This window comes from Pleurodeles waltl, chromosome 4_1 (assembly GCF_031143425.1).
Source record: "Pleurodeles waltl isolate 20211129_DDA chromosome 4_1, aPleWal1.hap1.20221129, whole genome shotgun sequence".
NCBI classification, from domain to species: domain Eukaryota; kingdom Metazoa; phylum Chordata; class Amphibia; order Caudata; family Salamandridae; genus Pleurodeles; species Pleurodeles waltl.
The window spans coordinates 710326312-710346778 of NC_090442.1; the positions used below are offsets into that span (position 1 = coordinate 710326312).

The 20467-nt window shown below is 39.5% G+C and overlaps 1 protein-coding gene across 12 annotated transcripts in view; it reads left to right on the forward strand.

The window, feature by feature from the left end:
- The first annotated feature begins 2269 nt into the window (after window positions 1-2269).
- ANKRD16 (ankyrin repeat domain 16) overlaps window positions 2270-20467 on the forward strand; it is a 197135-nt gene continuing 178937 nt past the window's right edge. Inside the window, exons 1-3 of one of the 12 annotated variants that reach the window (XM_069229281.1) lie at window positions 2286-2466; window positions 8308-8409; window positions 14739-14798. The gene's annotated coding sequence lies outside the window, so the exon portion shown is untranslated. Of the gene's footprint in view, window positions 2467-2766; window positions 2856-2904; window positions 3122-8307; window positions 8410-14738; window positions 14799-20467 lie in introns of those variants that run through there. The other 11 variants (XM_069229284.1, XM_069229285.1, XM_069229283.1 and 8 more) reach the window with 11 other exon arrangements.

Here is a 20467-nt window from a genome sequence, read left to right on the forward strand (position 1 = left end):
GCTGCACCCTGGTGGCTGGCTTGTCTGTAGGTGCACTCTTGACTCGTGGCATGAATTCTCATCTCTTCATCCTGTGATCTTCCACTCTTGTGCATCTGTGGTTGCCAGGTGTTCGTGTGAAAGGTCTGCGACAAGATTGGAAACCTGCCGAAGTCCACCCCATCCTGAAGAAAATCACAGCCAACCCAACAGAGCTCAAGAACTTCCAACCCATCTCGCTGCCACCCACCCAGCCAAAGTCCTGGAAAAAGCCATGAACTTGCAACTATGACAGTTCCTAGAGGACAACTCTCTGGATACCTCTCAGTCCTGATTCTGCAGCAACCACAGCACGGAGACTGCTCTTGTTGCAGCCACCAATGACATCTGCACACTCCTCGTCCACGGACACACAGCAGCACTCATACTCCTTGGCCTCTCAGCAGCCTTCAACACAGTCTCCCACAGCACCTTATGCATCAGACTCCATGACGCAGGAATCCACGGAAAAGCCTTGCAATGGATCTACTCCTTCCTCCCCAGAAGTACACAGAGAGTCAGGCTCCAAACCTTGACATCCAAACCAACAGAAGTCAGCTACGGAGTCCCTCTGGGATCCTCCCTGAGCCCAACATTCTTCAACATATCCATGGCCCCGCTGGCAGCCATCATTGGAGACCACGAAATGAAGATCGTGTCATGTGCCGAGGACACTCAACTCGTTATATCCCTCACTGAAGACCCGGACAAAGGTAAGAAGAACTTTCACACCCGGATTAAAGCTGTTGCCGCTTGGATGAGGGAGAGCTGCCTCAAGCTCAACTCTGACAAGACCGAGTTCATTATCTTCGGAAACTCCACCTCAGGCTGGGACGACTCCTGGTGGCCCACATCGCTCAGCGCACCACCTACTCCGACTGACCACGCCCACAACCTAGAAATCATCCTCGACTCCTCCCTATCAATGATCTGACAGGTAAATACAGTCACCTCTTCCTGCTGGCACACCCTCTGCCAACTCCGCAAAATCTCACAAATGGACCCCGTTGACTCCCGCAAAAAAAATCACCCACATGCCCTAGTCACTAGCAAGCTCTACTACAGCAACGCACTCTACACCGGCACCACAACAAAGAACATTAGGCAACTACAACTCATCCAAAACACCGCTGCAAGACTCGTCCAGAACCTCCCCTGCCAAGAACACATCTCCCAAAACCTGAGGACCCTCCATTGGCTCCCAGTAGAGAAGCAAATTAACTGCAAATTACTCACCCACACCTACAAGGCCCTGCACAACATCGGCCCTGCACAACATCGGACCAGCCTACCTGAACATTGCATCTACTTCCATATCCCTATCAGACCCCTCTGCTCCGCCCAGCAGGCGCTAGCTACAGTCCCACGCATCTGGGAATCCACTGCTGGAGGAAGATCTTTCACATACCTCGCAGCCAAGAGCTGGAACAACCTGTCCACGCACCTCAAACAAAGCCATCTCTCACCATCTTCAGGAAGAACCTCAATACATGGCTCTCCGAATGAGACCCTGACCCACCACCAGCGCCTTGAGACCCTCACAGGTGAGTAGTTGCGCTTTACAAAAACTGATTGAGAAATGCACGTGTGTCTAGCAGGGCACTACACCTGACGGTCAAAGACCAAAAGAAACTTTTTTAGGCACACCTTTGACCAAGCTCACTGGACCTGCCTCCACTGCACGCAGCATCACAGTTCCAAAGCTTTTATTTAATGCAATTTGGACGCGCTTTTAGACCCCTTCGTTGAGGCGCTATGCGTTCTGCTATTATCTATCTTGTAGTCAGCTTAGGACGGTTTTAGTTGCTAACTAAAGTTAGTTACTTGCACGTGGCAAAATACAAAGACCTCGCACTTTAGTTTCTCTCGTCCTTGGATAGAAACGAGCACGATTTAAAGGAGTCTGATACACGTTGTTTTCTCCACAATTTAAACACCTCCTTTCTCCCGTTAAACATTTTACATAAACTAACCTCTACCTAACAGAAGCGACCAACCCGTGCCTCGCAAGGAGGCAAATATCTAGCCATAACGTCAGCTTCGCTGTAGTCTGTTATAGAAACGTGCAGAATATCCGACTCTACCAGGAATTGGTTGTCCTCCGATACGACATTTTTCACTCGCCCACCCCCACAACTCCGCATTTTCTGCATTGAATTTGCAGGTCACAATTAACACCAGCCAACGTGTGGACGGCAACCACTTGTAGATTGTATAAGTGAACCTTAGGGGGCGCGAGGGGCTTCTTCCGGGACGGATGATGTTTATATCCGGGCCGAGTGATACATTCTAGCCAAACGTAGTCTAATGCGGGGCGACGCAACCATCGTCATTCTGCCTTCAGAGCGCACGTTTTTTATTTTAATGTATTGAAGTGTGGTAGAAATGAAAGTAAAGCCGAGGCAATCATTTAAAAAAATATATATATATATATTCTTCTGATGGGAGGTAAGGCTGACGCTAGGGAACTGCTGCCCGATTAGGTAGAATTGATAAGATCAGTATTAATACTCCAATAATTTAACTTGTCTGTTTTTGCGTTGGTACTATAAAGCCATGACAATAACCTTTCAGAACGTCGGCACCCATGTGATAGTATCCGTTGGTGGTATTGTGCATATAGTAACTTTAACCGATAATATGTCTGAAAACTATTTATTCCGTCTTTTATAGGGGCATTCTCACAATGATTTAACCGGTCGTTAGAGCAGTGCGGCGATGCGAGCTGCCAGTCGGTTATGACGTCATTAGAGGTGGACGATCCACCAAACTAACAGGGCGAGCCGAGAGAAGGGTGTTGCGTGGCTTCTAGAGCCCTTTCACCGCGGCACACAGAAGTAGGGTTATCTTGTTTTTATTTCTTCACTCGCCGGAGGCAGTACACCGACACGTACCCGTCCCCAATCCCTTCCTTTCTTTTTCTGTCCCCTCCCTATCCTTTTCCGGGGCTCGGCCCTCGCAGTACATCTTATTATCCTCGCGGTCCTAGCGCTCTCTAGTCGCGACACTACACCATTCCTGAGCCACCCTGGCGACAGTGCAGTTTAGTGAATTAGGCAACACAGCTGTCCTGTGAACCTTGGGTGTGTCCAGCTTTTTATAGGTAGAGCAATATTACAGTTTATTAAATCAAACACAATAGGATTTTGTACAGCTGGTATTCTGAACTCGCGTATTTGAGAGTGGTTTCATATGTGAAAGTGAAGAAAAATGCCTAAGATCACACAATTTGGTTAAGAAGCCACCCTTTATCCAGGTTTTCTGGTTTCTTTGTACAAATCAGACAATAATGGGTGTCTTTTTTTACCTGAAATGTTAATGCTTTGTTTTGACCTCTTTGTGCATGACGGTGGAGTGATGGTGGCAGGCAGAAACCACATGAAAGTTCAGCTTGTTATGGACTCAAGTTTCCAATGGTACCTTGAGCCGATCCGGAGGCAGTTTTCAGGGTCAAACTTGGCTGAGCATTCAGCGGCTTGCCTACCTCTGCATATCACGTTACACCTTCTGATAGACATTGACTCTTATTTATCCAGCAGCCTGTATGTATGCATACTTATATAGGTCAAATATAGTTACATAGCAATGTAGGGCTTTAGAAGAGAAAGTGTATTATAAGCCTGGTCGTAGGAACCGTGGGTGGGGGGGAGGGGGTCAAGAGGGATTTATTTCCTCAGATTCATTTTTTAATTAATTGCACCTATTACCAAACAGCGCTCTCCTTGAGGTAATACCTTGAGTTAAGCAGGTAGTCTCTCAAAATTTATTACACTGGATTTATAAAACATAAAGAAGTTAGTACTACTCGCTCTTACCTATGTTTTCTTTTTTTTTTTTTTATATATTTAAAGTGCAGTACATTTTTTATCATATGTGTTCTGAAGAGGGCGAGGTGAATCTTAGGACCCGCCAAAACTCTGCATCAACATTCCTGTTAAATATATTCATGAATATATATAATTTTTTTCCAACCATTTGTGTTTGTTTAATGTTATGTATTACCATTGTGATTGTTTTAATGAATTGGTGGTGTCTCGAAATGCAGACTATTGTGAGAAATCCCCTGCTAAAACTTTTAAGTAATATCATGTTAAATATTGAGACTCATGCCGAACGAAGTAACATTTGTGAAAAGTTTTGGGTAATTAGGATAATATTTTTGAACTAAACACTGGTGTGCAAGTGTAGTATGTATTACTGCTGAAAAGCTTCCCAGAACTACAGATACACTGGAATACCTGCTAATATAAAGGTATTGCATGAATGGGAGCACTGTTTAGTAATATGTTTAATGAACCCAACTCCCTTCGGCTGTTTGAAGGGTTAGTCGCCACATTTGTGAATATTTAATTGCATTTATTGAGATGTTAAGTCTACAGCAGTGTTAGGGAAAACTCGAGATACTATTTTATTAAAGTTAATCCTTATAGTAACAGTCTGCTCACTGTTTTTCGTGGCTAGGGTTGCCCACAGTGGGTTGAGGTGGTGTGAGGTTGAAAGCAATGGCTGCATGGTTTTCATTATCAGCAAGGATACGTGGCTGGCTGGTGAGGTTATTTCAGCAATGCCAGTAAGGTTTAGGATGTTCTATTTGTTAGGAGTTGGCAGTGTCACAAGTTGTGTATTGTCAACAATGCTTAATAGCTTGAGGAAGGTGTGCTGTAGGATCTTGGTTGTTGCATTGGCTGAAACATTGAAGTCACTGAGGAAGTTGTTTGTGTAGCTGATGAGGCTGTTGAAGTCAGGGTCGACATTTCGAGGTTGAGTGCTGGGTCACTTTAATGTGGACAGTATATATGGTGCTAACATTGTGGCAGGGAGCAAGTTGTAACAGGAACTGAAAGACGTGACAGTTAGGTTCTGTTGGAATGTAGTGGGCCAGGATGCTCAATGGATGATCGCAGCACCCCTTCTGGGTCAAGTCTTTTGGTCAGTATTCTAGATCTTGTCTTTGGGCTGAGCCAAGTGTCTAATAAAAATGATATTCAGCTAAGGTGGACATGTCAGCGTGCCAGCTATATCTGAGAATGTGGTGTAGGTATTAATTAGCATGAACTGCAGTGTGTGCTCAATGTGTTTGTTTGACGACTAGAGTGGGTAAGTATTAAGGAGAACTAGCGCTCACCACACATATCTTTGAAGTATTACATGGTGCTATTACAAGGTACCTCCTCTGTAGAACCTTGTATAGGGACAATCCCTAGATTGATCCAGAAATTGTTCGGCAACTATAAGCACTTGTGTTGAGTATGTTATGTAAACAACATATGTAGGTACACATTAAAGTTCCACAATATTCTTCTTTTTTGATTCTTCACATTATGCTCCAGCCAAGCCAACACATGTTTCATCAGGGTTATTTTTCCCTTTTGACTTCCTCAGGGCTTCTTAAGGCTGTAAATGATATACACAGAAATATCATTTTTATCTATTACTTTTCTCTACTCTTCACAAACACATATCCATAATCTCCTAAATAGTGCACAACATAACACTTATGTGGTACCTGGTGTAAGTCAAATTAACAATTATGTGGTGTCCTATGCAAATAGTAGTGCGTACCCAATAAATATCCAACGTACAAATATCTCCTTAGTGACGTGACAAAGCTCTATGTGTTCCAAACATGTACAACAAGTGGAGTCCCTCACCCCATGCTATTATTTATCCAAAATGTTAGTGCTCTAAATAAATATTCTACTTCTAAATCACTCTACCTGTTCTTGTGAATGTCCCAAATTCTTTTATCTTTATAGGATCAGTTCAAACACAACTTCTATATCTTCTGTCACAATTTCGTTCCTATATAGTTGTGAATCATATAATTTTATTATTAAAATAAAGATTTTTAAAGTTTTAAATTCTACCATATATTATCTATTCTTTTATAGCTTACTACAGTAATTGCTTTTCTTAATAATAATATTTGAACTGTAAGCTCACTTTTGAGCGTGTCCTGTAGAACGAATCGAAACGGCCTTAGTATATATTCATATATATGCCCAACAATCTATACATAAGTTTCTAATATTAACACTCAAAGCTATTGTTGCACCCACCTCTGTGTAAAGTGACTCCATACATCTTCACCGCGAGTACGTGGTCAAACCGAGTTTGCGTCTCCCCACTGCTTAAATAGCCCTTCCTTCGTACTAGACAAGGAAAGAGGACTGTCTTAAACCATTCTGTGTACAACAGCCTGAAACCCTCAACAGAGTCCCTTGTCTACTTCTAGTCATTATTCAGAGATATCGAAAGAGGACTACCTCTTTTGTATCAAAAACAATTAAACACCTGATCCAGCATCTAAGTTAAATGGTGTTATTATTAATACTGATGCCTCACTATTAATATCTCATTAGATATTATAATTGTTTGCTCGTCTACAATAGTATTTCTTGAAAAATATCAAACTTGATTTAAAGAAATAAGCACACATAGCTAGTTATTATGAGTTTAATCATACTATCTAAATAAATATCAACATATTAATCTACACTGCATGATTATTAAACCTGACCATATTGTAAACAATAATAATCTTCTACCCGTACTCATATCTCCTATTTGCCAAATGTTCATGTACCTTATGCCCTTTCCATACATAATATCATACTGTCAACAATCCTCTTCTCAATAACAAAATCTTAACTCATACTCTCCTTGTGTGTGCATAGTTTGTTACACATATCGCTTCTAGTTCTATTTGCATATAGACTATCTATCTCCTAAAAAATATTCCAATTCATAGTCTGAGTTTAAACCATGCTCTACTGCTTGTGATCTCATAATCCACATGGATTCTTTCCTCCTTAATGAAAGTTCCCTATTCCCTCCCCTTGGACTTATCTTAATATGATCAAAGCCCCAAATTTTTTATTCTGTATGTATATTTTGTGCACTACATCCCCTCATATGTAATACAATCGGATATCTTTTATCATCTTGTCTAATGGCTCCCCAATATTCTGCAGTCCTAATCTTGAGTGGACGAACATGACTACCAACATAAAATTGTTCGCATTTGCAAATCAACATATATATTACATGAGTAGTATTACAATTAATGTATGTTTGTATTGAATACCTCTTATTTCCTGCTCCACCAAAGTCGCTTTGTGCTGGACATGCCTATTTACATACCCCACAACTACCCCATTTGAAAAGACCTTTATTGTATGTATGTAGACAATTTCTTTCTTTCTGTTTGTTAATGTAACTAGGACATAAAGAGCTGCTCAATGTTTTACCTTTATGATAGGTAGCTATAGGTTTCTTGCCAATATATTTTCTCAATGTCTGGTCCTGCAAAAGGATCTTCCAATAATTCTTCATACTTTTCAACAATATCCCTGAATTTTCTGTATAATCCAAAATTATTCTTATTTCATCATCTTTATCCTTCACTTTTTTCTCCGTTCTTAATGTTTGTTTCCGAGACATACAGGAAGCTTTTCCCAAATACTTTTTTCACAGTCTCTTCATTTTATCCTCTAGCTAAAAATTGTTTACTCATGTAATTTAAACATTCATAAAGGTCTTTGTCTCTGCTACAATTTCTTCTTGCTCTAATCATCTCTCCATACGGTATTGCTTCTATTTGACATACAGGATGTGCACTTGTAGCGTACAATATTGAATTACATGATGTAGGTTTTCCATACAATTTACATTCAATTTTGTTATCCACCACATATAATTCGACATCCAAAAATTCTATATGTGTAGTGCTATATTGATAGATAAATTTCATATTCACCTCATTGCTATTTAAGTATTCACAGAACATTTTTAGTTTTTCAAGGGTTCCTGCCCATATCATGAAACAGTCATCTATATATCTCCCCCAATAAAGAATATAAGAGTGCCGTTCTGCTGCTCCATGTCCCCATACCCAAGTCTCCTCAAACCAGCCCATAAACAGATTGGCATATGAGGGAGAAAATCTCAACCCCATCGCAACTCCTTGCCCTTGTCTAAACCATTCTCCACTGAATAGGAAATACTTATGATTAAGAATGAGATCCATCATTTCTATTAGCATATCTGTATGATCTGATAGACTTGCTGACCTCTTACTTAGCAGATGTGTAATAGCTTGAATTCCCGATTCATGTTTTATGCTTGTATACAGAGATTCTATATCTAATGTAACAATATACACATTTGCTTCCCAATTCATAACCAACAGCATACTTAGCAAATGTTTAGTATCTCTAATATATGATGGAAGATGCACTACCAATGGTTGCAAGAATATATCAACAAATTCCGATATTTTTTCTGTAGGGCCACCAATTCCAGATACTATAGGTCTCCCCGGGGGGGACTGGAGATTCTTGTGCATTTTTGGCAAAGTGTAAAAACGAGGAAATTTAGGACGATCAACTTGTAAGTATTTGTATTCATCGACGTCTAATAAATGTTTCTCAAACCACAATTTTAACTGTCTATTAATATAACTAGTTAAGTTCATAATAGGATTATATTTCAATCTCTCATAGCATGCACTGTTATTCAACTGTGTGTAAATCTCTCTGTCGTAGTCACATTGATCCGTAATCACCATGTTGCCTCCTTTATCCACTCTCCTAATCATTATAGTGTCTTCCTCTTTGAGAGTTTTTAAGGCCATATATTCTTTTGTAGTTTAAATTATACTTTTTTCTTGTCCCAGAAACTGTATTCATTTATTTAGGTCCTCACTAACCAATTTGTAAAAGACCTCTATATTATCTGCAGATAATTTAGGTATCCATGCGGATTTATGCCTAAGACCACTGCTCACATGTATATTAGACACAATATTAAGATCTTGCAATACCCTAGAGGTAGTAACTTGAAATTCCTCATAGTCTGTGATAGACATTAAAGCCACTGTATCCATAAAATCTTGTATTGACAATGCATTTAGTGATCTCTTAAATGGTGACCTAATATTCTCTCCATCTTGTATAGAATGTAATTCAAAGTATTTTTAAAGTTTTCTCACAAATGTAAATAGATCCATTTTAGATTTACATATATCCCATTTACCTGCGGGCAAAACCCTAATCCAGTGGTTCCCAAACTGTGTGCCACGGCGCCCAGGTGCGCCATCAAAACAAGACAGGGGCGCCATGAGCTGCATCATTACCGATAGCAGTGACCTAATTCTGCAGCTGCATATTAGAACTTAGATAATCCCCTCCATTAAAAAAAGTCAAAAGCCGTTTTCCTTGTTTAGAGTGCACAGCTCGTGATTGTGGAATTTCGAGTGAGAAATTGAAATACAGCAAGGAAGGGCCTTGAAGTTTAATCCTCAAACACCATCTAGTGGTAGTAATTATAGTACACACTAGTTCTATTCACAAAAACCTGCAGGCTCAAGTTTACTAAGATTTCACACAATGTGATGAAACTTCAAATTTTGCTGTGCATTGTTGCATTAAAGAGAAAACAGACTGCAGCACCATATATGCAAAACTTTGCATGCTGCTGGTGTCACTCCCAGATCTAGCACACAAATAGGCTGCTTTGTGCGACGCACAGTCAAACACCAGAGGCAGAGGAGAGCATATGCTGTCTAGCATAGGATTAGTACTGGATACATTCCCCTCAGTACAGATTTCTAAGCATAGTTTATATTGTTTCTGACTTAACCAATTATATATTTTTTTAATTAAACAACTGTTATATTTTTATGTTGTTACATCTATGATTATAATACCTTCATTGGCTTTATTCCAATTATTTTCAGCGTGAAAAATGTAAGTACTCCTGAGGCCCGGCTCACATCCCCCCACCCACCCCAAAAAAAAAAAAAGCATAATGGGGAGCCGCGGACAATAGCCAATAGGTCAAGGGAGGCGCGGGTCAAAAAAGTTTGGGAACCACTGCCCTAATCCTTTATTCAGAAGAGTATATTCTTCTGATGTCAAAATTTTATCAGATAGATTCGTCACAATGTTAGCCTGTTCTGCACATGTACTTAAACATTCCTGTCCCAGGATCTTGTCTTCATCCCTATATATTGCTCCTATATTTTTCCCCTCTTTCTTCTCCTTGTTTTCCTTCTCAATCTTTTCCCCTATTCTGGTCTCAATTGCCTTGTTTTATCCTCCACATTTCTTGTAAAAAAGTGTTTGTATCTGTATGTGGGATAGCTATTAGTCCTTCAGTAATCTCTATCTCACTATCACTAGTCGATGGAACACTTTTCAATGTTGCTGTTGAACTAAGGTGCCTTAGGTAGAGTACCTTGAATTAAATGATCATATTCCTTCAAAAATGTAAAAACTCTACCATTCAGATAATCTTTTTTATCTCTTTTCAGTTTTCTAGCCTTTCTCCCTTTTATGCTCTCTTGAAATGTGGTATTACATTATTGAGGATATCATAATTTTTCTCAGTCGCTGTTTTTAAATTTAATTCTTCAATTTCCTTTTCTAAAGTTGAAAGTTCCAATTGTAAACTGTGAACTTTCCTCTCAGCATTCTCTATAAGTATATCCATTAACCTTATTGAATTAGATTTCAATTCTTCTTCCCATCTTATTAAAAGATCTGTGACCAGATCATCATATGTAGGAAATATATTAGATCTAAGACCTCTATATATTCTATTTAGTTTCTTATATTGTTTAAATATGGCACTATCCCACCACTTGGACTTCTCGTTCTTTTTGAGTCTTTCTAACCTAATAAACTTTTCTCTTAAACCTTCTTTTCTCATTTGACTTCCACCTTGAATTGCTTGTCGAACTGTATGTCCACTATTCAAATTACTAAACAGTTCTTCCGCCAACCTATCTCTGTCTATCTTTTCACTGATTATTACTATATCGCTGTGGTTCACAGCAATTTATTATTCCAGTATAGATCTCAATTAGATATCTCTTTGGGAGCAGCTTCTCCACATAAACAATTTGACGACTAGAGTGGGGAAGTATTGTACGCCAATCTGTTATGGGCTCGTTTGAGGAGACTTGGGTATGGGGACATGGAGCAGCAGAACGGCACTCTTATATTCTTTATTGGGGGAGATATAAAGATGACTGTTTCATGATATGGGCAGGAACTCGTGAAAAACTAAAAATGTTCTGTGAATACTTAAATAGCAATGAGGTGAATATGAAATGTATCTATCAGTATAGCACTACACATATAGAATTTTTGGATGTTGAATTGTAGGTGGTGGATAACAAAATTGAATCTAAATTGTATAGAAAACCTACATCATGTAATTCAATATTGTACGCTACAAGTGCACATTCTGTATGTCAAATAGAAGCATACTGTATGGAGAGATGATTAGAGCAAGAAGAAATTGTAGCAGAGACAAAGACTTTTATGAATGTTTAAATGATATGAGTAAACAATTTTTAGCTAGAGGATATAATGAAGAGATTGTGAAAAAAGTATTTGGGAAAAGCTTCCTGTTTGTCTTTGAAACAAACATTAAGATTAAGAACAGAGAAAAAAGTGAAGGATAAAGATGATGAAATAAGAATAATTTTGGATTATACAGAAAATTCAGGTATATTGTTGAAAAGTATGAAGAAATATTGGAAGATCCTTTTACAGCAGTGGTTCCCAACCTGTGGTCCGGGGCCCCCTGGGGGTCCGCGAAGCCTTCTCAGGGGGTCCACGAGAGCTTAGAAAATTAAAAAATATTAACAAATATTGACAAATTAGGTCCCCAGTTTCCAGTAATGACCCAGGTGGGGGTCCCCGGATTCCAATGATAATTCATTGGGAGTCCCTGGGTTCTATTAATGTTACAGTGGGGGTCCACAGAAATCAAAAGGTTGGGAGCCACTGTTTTACAGGAACAGACATTGAGAACATATATTAGCAAGAAACCTATAGCTACCTATCGTGAATGTAAAACATTGAGCAGCTCTTTATGTCCTAGTTACCCTAACAAACAGAAAGCAAGAAATTGGTTAGATACGTATAATAGAGGTTGTTTCAAATGTGGTAACTGTGGGGTATGTAAATGGGCATGTCAAGCACAAAGAGACTTTGGTGGAGCCGGAAATAAGAGATATTCAATACAAACATACATTAATTGTAGTACTACTCATGTAATATATATGTTGATTTGCAAATGCGAACAATTTTATGTTGGTAGTACAGTTTGTCCACTCAAGATTAGGATTGCAGAACATTGTAGAGCCATTAGACAAGAAGATGAAAGATATCCAATTGCATTACTTATGAGGGGATGTAGTGCACAAAATATACATAAATAATTACATTTTTTGGGCTTTGATCATATTAAGATAAGTCCGAGAGGAAGGAATAGGGAGCTTTCATTAAGGAGGAAAGAATCCATGTGGATTATAAGATTACAAGCAGAAGAGCATGGTTTAAACTCAGACTATGAATTAGAATATTTTTTAGGAGCTAGATAGTCTATATGCAAATACAGGGAGTGCAGAATTATTAGGCAAATGAGTATTTTGACCACATCATCCTCTTTATGCATGTTGTCTTACTCCAAGCTGTATAGGCTCGAAAGCCTACTACCAATTAAGCATATTAGGTGATGTGCATCTCTGTAATGAGAAGGGGTGTGGTCTAATGACATCAACACCCTATATCAGGTGTGCATAATTATTAGGCAACTTCCTTTCCTTTGGCAAAATGGGTCAAAAGAAGGACTTGACAGGCTCAGAAAAGTCAAAAATAGTGAGATATCTTGCAGAGGGATGCAGCACTCTTAAAATTGCAAAGCTTCTGAAGCGTGATCATCGAACAATCAAGCGTTTCATTCAAAATAGTCAACAGGGTCGCAAGAAGCGTGTGGAAAAACAAAGGCGCAAAATAACTGCCCATGAACTGAGAAAAGTCAAGCGTGCAGCTGCCACGATGCCACTTGCCACCAGTTTGGCCATATTTCAGAGCTGCAACATCACTGGAGTGCCCAAAAGCACAAGGTGTGCAATACTCAGAGACATGGCCAAGGTAAGAAAGGCTGAAAGACGACCACCACTGAACAAGACACACAAGCTGAAACGTCAAGACTGGGCCAAGAAATATCTCAAGACTGATTTTTCTAAGTTTTATGGACTGATGAAATGAGAGTGAGTCTTGATGGGCCAGATGGATGGGCCCGTGGCTGGATTGGTAAAGGGCAGAGAGCTCCAGTCCGACTCAGACGCCAGCAAGGTGGAGGTGGAGTACTGGTTTGGGCTGGTATCATCAAAGATGAGCTTGTGGGGCCTTTTCGGGTTGAGGATGGAGTCAAGCTCAACTCCCAGTCCTCCTGCCAGTTCCTGGAAGACACCTTCTTCAAGCAGTGGTACAGGAAGAAGTCTGCATCCTTCAAGAAAAACATGGTTTTCATGCAGGACAATGCTCCATCACACGCGTCCAAGTACTCCACAGCGTGGCTGGCAAGAAAGGGTATAAAAGAAGGAAATCTAATGACATGGCCTCCTTGTTCACCTGATCTGAACCCCATTGAGAACCTGTGGTCCATCATCAAATGTGAGATTTACAAGGAGGGAAAACAGTACACCTCTCTGAACAGTGTCTGGGAGGCTGTGGTTGCTGCTGCACGCAATGTTGATGGTGAACAGATCAAAACACTGACAGAATCCACGGATGGCAGGCTTTTGAGTGTCCTTGCAAAGAAAGGTGGCTATATTGGTCACTGATTTGTTTTTGTTTTGTTTTTGAATGTCAGAAATGTATATTTGTGAATGTTGAGATGTTATATTGGTTTCACTGGTAATAATAAATAATTGAAATGGGTATATATTTATTTTTGTTAAGTTGCCTAATAATTATGCACAGTAATAGTCACCTGCACACACAGATATCCCCCTAACATAGCTAAAACTAAAAACAAACTAAAAACTACTTCCAAAAATATTCAGCTTTGATATTAATGAGTTTTTTGGGTTCATTGAGAACATGGTTGTTGTTCAATAATAATATTAATCCTCAAAAATACAACTTGCCTAATAATTCTGCACTCCCTGTAGAACTAGCAGCGATATGTGTAACAAACTATTCACACGCAAGGAGAGTATGAGTTAAGATATTGTTATTGAGAAGGGGATTTTTGACAATATGATATGTATGGAGAGGACATAAGGTACATGAACATTTGGCAAATAGGAGATATGAGTATGAGTAGAAGATTATTATTGTTTACAATATGGTCAGGTTTAATAATCATGCAGTGTAGATTAATTTGTTGATATTTATTTATCTATATGGTATTATGATTAAACTCATAACTAGCTATGTGTGCTTATTTCTTTAAATCAAGTTTGATATTTTTCAAGAAATACTATTGTAGACGAGCAAACGGTTATAATATCTAATGAGATATTAATAGTGAGGCATCAGTATTAATAACACCATTTGACTTAGATGTTGGATCGAGTGTTTAATTGTTTTTGATACGAAAGAGGTAGCCCTCTTTGGATATCTCTGAATAGTGACTAGAAGTAGACAAGGGACTCTGTTGAGGGTTTCAGACTGTTGTACAGGGAATGGTTTACTATAGTCCTCTTTGCTTGTCTAGTACGAAGAATGAAGGGCTATTTAAGCAATGGGGAGACGGAAACTCGGTTTGATTGCGTACTCGCAGTGAAGATGTACGAAGTCACTTTACACAGAGGGGTGCAACAATAGCTTTGATTTTTAATATTAGAAACTTAGGTATAGATTGTTGGGCATATTTATGAATATATACTAAGGCTGTTTCGATTTGTTCTACAGGACACGTTCAAAAGTGAGCTTCCAGTTCAAATATTATTATTAAGAAAAGCAATTACTGAGGTAAGCTATAAAAGAAAAGATAATATATGGTAGATTTTAAAACTTTAAAAATCTTTATTTTAATAATAAAATTATATGATTCACAACTATATAGGAACGAAATTGTGATAGAAGATATAGAAGTTTTGTTTGAACTGATCTTATAAAGATAAAATAATTTGGGACATTCACAAGAACAGGTAGAGTGATTTAGAAGTAGAATATTTACTTAGAGCACCAACATTTTGGACAAATAATAAGATGGGGTGAGGGACTCCACTTGTGCATGTTTGGAACACATAGAGCTTGGTCACGTCACTAAGGAGATATTTGTACGTTGGATATTTATTGGGTACGCACTACTATTTGCATAGGACACATAATTGTTAATTTGACTTCCACCTGGTACCACATAAGTGTTATGTTGTGCACTATTTAGGAGATTATGGATATGTGTTTGTGAAGAGTTTGAATATAGAGGAAAGTAATAGATAAAACAGATATTTCTGTATATATTATTTACAGCCTTAAGAAGCCCTGAGGAAGTCAAAAGGGAAAAACAACCCTGATGAAACACGAGTTGGCTTGGCTGGAGCATATTGTGAGGAATCAATAAAGAAGAATATTATGGAACTTTAATGTGTACCTACATATGTTGTTCGTATAACATACTCGACACAAGTGCTTATAGTTGCAGTCGATGTGTTTGTTGTTTGTGTAGATAAGAATGCTGATGACCTTGTTAGGGTTGAAGCTGCTGATGTGAGTGTGAAAGTTGGGCTTCAGTAGGGAGAGGGGTTGCACATGGTTGTGTGTGCAGCTGAGATTGTGGGTGCGAGAAGAGTGGATCTAACAAATTCCACTTAACATGCGCAAACCGGAGATGGTTTTGCCCTTGTCCGCTATTACATCGGCAGCATAAGGGAAGACGAGAGATGCTGTTTTGTTAATGTTACTCCCTAGAGAGTTTGCTCCTTAGGTTGTAGCTTTTTAAGGAGATGTTTGTGAAGTGCAGCACGGCTTTGGATAGACATATTCATTTGCTGTGTTTAATCTTCAGTGTTATTGAAAATATTCCAAACAGAAAAGCACACCTTCAAATCTCATTACTATGCACATGTGGTATAGTGTCAATTTGATGTAAGGGGTATATCTATTGAACTTTATAGACTAATACAAATTCACAAAGTAACTGAACACAGGTTTTGACCTTTGGTGTTACAGAGAATAGATGAGCAGGTAAATCTGCAGTCTCTGAACTTGACAATATGCAATCATGGACACAAATCCTGGCTTGTCCAAATTGTGTGATCTATGGCTGATTGTTGTACTTCACTATGTAATATTCTCCTTAACCCTCCAGATTCAGAGCACATTGAAGTAATTCAGTACAGGATCTGTGTTCTACAAAAATCTCACATAGTGTTGGTAAAAAAACATTTTGCTCCACATTTATTAATAGAACAGGCTTCAGAGAACATGACACACTAGCACATTTTGGGTAACTTGTGCCATTGTCAGAGCACAGGGATATTCCTAAATATTTCATGTGTAAAATAATACTTTCAAAATTTCAATAAATTCACTCAATTCGGTGATATAATCATTTGTACTTACCCGGGACACTAAAATGTTGGAAGCCTTTTTTTCCATTTTCAAGTCCTTATATTTTTTTATGATATTTGTTGCCCGATTTACATCTTATGATGTCTGTTTGTTTTAAGGAACCCCGGCTAGGCTCTCACCAAGGCTGCCTGCCCTCCACAAATGTAGTTTCTCCCATGCCCTCGATTACAACTCAACAGATAAACAAGATAGGGAAAGAATCGAGGACGAGTGGGAGAAGAGGACGGGATGCAGATGTGTGAGTGACAGGGCAGAGTACTGCCAAAAGGATTTAGATACAAGAGGGGAAGGAATAGGACTGTAGAAAGCTGAGGCTAACGTTACATAAGTAGGTTTGGGTGAAGAGAAGTTGAATTTGCATGAAAGAAGAAGATAAGGGTAACAGAGCTCCTGTGGTAGCAACAAGAGATTCCACTGTGGAAAGATATTGGATGTAGAGGAAAGTCTGTATGTTTAGTGAAGTGAAGGAGGGATAGTTCCTGGACTTGGATGGGATTCATGAGCCTTGGATGAAGTGGAATGCAGCCTAACATCCAGATTTCTCCTTCTTGTATTTTTTGGCTCCTGTATTTGATGCTAAACCTCAACTGGAGGTTGGTGTCCCCGGAACTTTGCATAGAGAACAAATTGAGATGTCATCTTCCTTGAATTGGTGACTGTTTCTGGGCTGCATGTTGCATGAATCTGGGCCAGTACTACCAGTAGATGGTGTAGTACTCTATTGTTTTGTCAAGATGACTTGCCCATAAATTTCTGAAATGTGATCATGGATAAATGCCCTCAAAGTCCAAATTATGTTTCATCTGCGGTAGCTGCATCTGTCTGTTCTTGAGGGCATTGGAAAAGATGTCTAGAGAAAATAATTCATTCGTGATGTTCAGTAGTGGTGTTCTGGTTTCGCTGCATTTCTTCACTCTTGATGCCAGGGTGATTTCATATAATGTTGCCATTAGGAACTGGAGTAAAATTGCTAGGTCATTAGAAGAGAGAGTGGGGAATGATGACCCTTTGAGTGTGTCACTGAGCATGAAGGTCATGCTGATGTTTGAAACTGAACCAATCTCAATCTGTAGGTGGACTTTGTCCTTGAAGCAGCTAGTGATATCTGTGCAGATGTCGGAGTGGATTCATGACAGTCTTGACACAGCGCCTAATTTGAATAGTGTTATGCTTCTGTTGGAGTCCTGACAGATAACTTTATTTAGTAGACATCTCTGGCTTCTGTGATGAGCTGCCTTTGTTTTTTTGCGTAGTTGTTTCTTGGTTGATAAGGCACATTTCATCTGAAACATAATCTTCAACGTTGCCTCGTCTTCTGGTTGCACCACTGTGCTGATAGTTTCACCTGCATGCTGTAGGATGTAATTGTTACCTGAACATCTGCTGTTGTTTTTTACTGTGCTGGAGCCCTGAAGCAGGGGTTTGATGTGGGCGCAGAGCTTAGATTTGGCAGCAAGATAAATCAGTTCGGTAGGGAGTGCTTCTTTGGGAAATTTCTTCAACAGTCTAATCACATTTTTTTGTGGCTTGGGTTGCTCCCAGTGGTTGGAGTGGTGTGAGTGAGGTTGAAATTGATGGCTTCATGGTTGGCACTGTAAACAAGGCAAAACATCTGACCAGTGAGGTTATTTAAGGCAATGCCTATAAAGTTTAGTATGTTCTCTTTGTTCTGAGTTGGTACTGTCACATGTTGTGTAATGTCAGCAGGGGTTAGCAGCTCGAGTGAAGTGTCCTTTATGATTTTGGTTGCTGCATCAGTGGGAACATTGAAGTCACTGAGAAAGTTGTTTGTGTAGTTGATGAGGCTGTTGTGGTCAGGTCAGACATCTCGAGGTTGAATGCTAGGTTAGTTTAAGGCAGACAACATACAAGTTGCTAACATAGGTAGCAAATAGTAGGAGCAGTTTAAAGATTTGACAGTCATTTGCTATTGGAATGTAGTGGGCCAGGATGACAGGTGGATGATCACAGCACCCTTTCTTGGTCGAGTCTTTTAATCATTCAGTACGCTCGATCTTGTGTTGTGGTTGCACTGAGCCAAGTATCTAATAAAATTGGTGTTCAGTTTGTTAGAGTGGACCATATCAGCATTCCAGCTGCTTGGGAGAATGTGGTGTGGAGATTGTTTAGCATGAACCTGGGTGTCTGCTTAAGTGTTTGTTGTGCGTGTAGATGATTAGAATGCTGATGACTTTGTTCAGAAAAGTTGAGCTGATGTAGGTAGAGGTGTTGCACAATGATGGGTGTGCAGATGAGATTATGGGTTAGAGAGAAATGGTTCAAGCCCAAGCCACTTCCCATGCCCTAACTGGAGATGCTTTTGTCCTTGTCTTTTAACGAATGATGTCCTAAGTAGGTGTCAGAATATTACACATTAAATCAAACTTCCACAGGAACAGATGCCTTTTACCCAACTCCCTCCAACATATGCGTGCTCAGACTTTAACTGATTATCTGAACCCTGCATTCGCTGGGGGAAACAGGAATGGGAAATGGGAATAGAAAAAGAGAGACCGCCTCCAGATCCAGTTCCAGCCTATGTTTCCCACTTGAAGATAGGATATTCAGTGTGTGTCTCTGAAAACCTGCACCTTTCTTCTCATTGGGATTTCTTTAAAGGAAGGACTTGCAGTGGGGTGATAAGAGTATAGATAAGTACATTCCTACTGCACATTCAACTGTTCAGCCATTCACATTCACCCAATTCTATTGTTCTCCTAACCTGGATCTTTTGAGAGACTTGCCTCTCTCTAAGATAACAATGTTAACTTAATATCTTCTTTTCTCCAGGAGTCAGATGTTTCCAAGGTTCTCTGGAGAACAGTTCAGAAGTTCACAAATATACAAACTACTAATGTCTTTAACAGGAAACGAAAACTCCTTCTTAAGGTTCAGTTTTCTCAATCAGTCTCTAAGAATTAGTCTGAGCACTGAGGTTTGTCTCTAAGACTGACAAGTATGCGAAACAAAGAGTTCTTGAATGTATATGTACATTAATATATTGGGAATTCTGGAAATCGTACAAAAGGATTCTTTACTGCAGTTGATTGAAGTTCTGTTAAGCCAAAACAAATTCTCCTCAGAAAGCCTTTAGCCAGTTGTTGGAAGAAGGAACAAATTCAGCTTTTTCAATAGGGAAAAAGTAGCTGGTGTGCACACCGTAACAAGGAAAATAATTAATTACTCAAAACTGGAAGAATTCTCTATGAAACAAAGCGCCTCAGGAATACTGCTCATTCTCCTCAGGAAGACAGTTGAAGTGCACGGCTCCAAGAGAGAGACAGCTGGAGGGAAGCTTCAGCACGAGACTAAGGTAGAAACACTAGAGCGTTGACCTCACAAGGATTTGCGGCCACCATGTTGAGTGGCAGTTAAACCTAAAGAAGCTAATTCTAAGAACACCCTCTGCAAGAGCCACCGGGAGTGAGGACGCCACTGCAACCAACTTGGGTACAAGGAAAAGAGGAATCGTTTTTGCTGAGGGAAGAACTTAACAACCCTGGCAATAGTTTTCCTGACAGTGGGGAGCGGTTACAGAGAAAAATTTGAACTGATTAGATAATGAGTTAGAGGAAAAGCAAGTCATGTGGTCTCCTGTGAGGGCACTGATCAGGCAATCAATTCTGGGCAGGGGTGTGGAATTTAATGAAATATTTACTTGTCCATAGGACAGGTTGCTTCTTAAATCTACTTGTCCTGTAAAAAAATCTACTTGTCCCTTTAGTGCCATAGTGTGCTGTGACAAACTATGGCAGGAATCTCATTATGTAAGAGCTCTGATAATAGCCTCTCAGATTATGCCTGGGCTACTACTATAGTAGGGCTTGAGTACTTGCCATTTCAATCCCTACTAAAGCAATTTTCTTATTTTGCCACCTTTCCGCAGATCTACATACTGGGACTGGAGGAAGCAGTAAGCAGTATGAGTCTGCAAACCTACTAACTTGCATGTTTTAAGGATTTTCACCAACTCTTCTCTAATCTTTCGCCATAATGAGAAAGGTTGGAAATTTACTCATGACAATGGCAGAAGTAGAAGTTCTTCCAGGGTTGGGGCAAAAAGT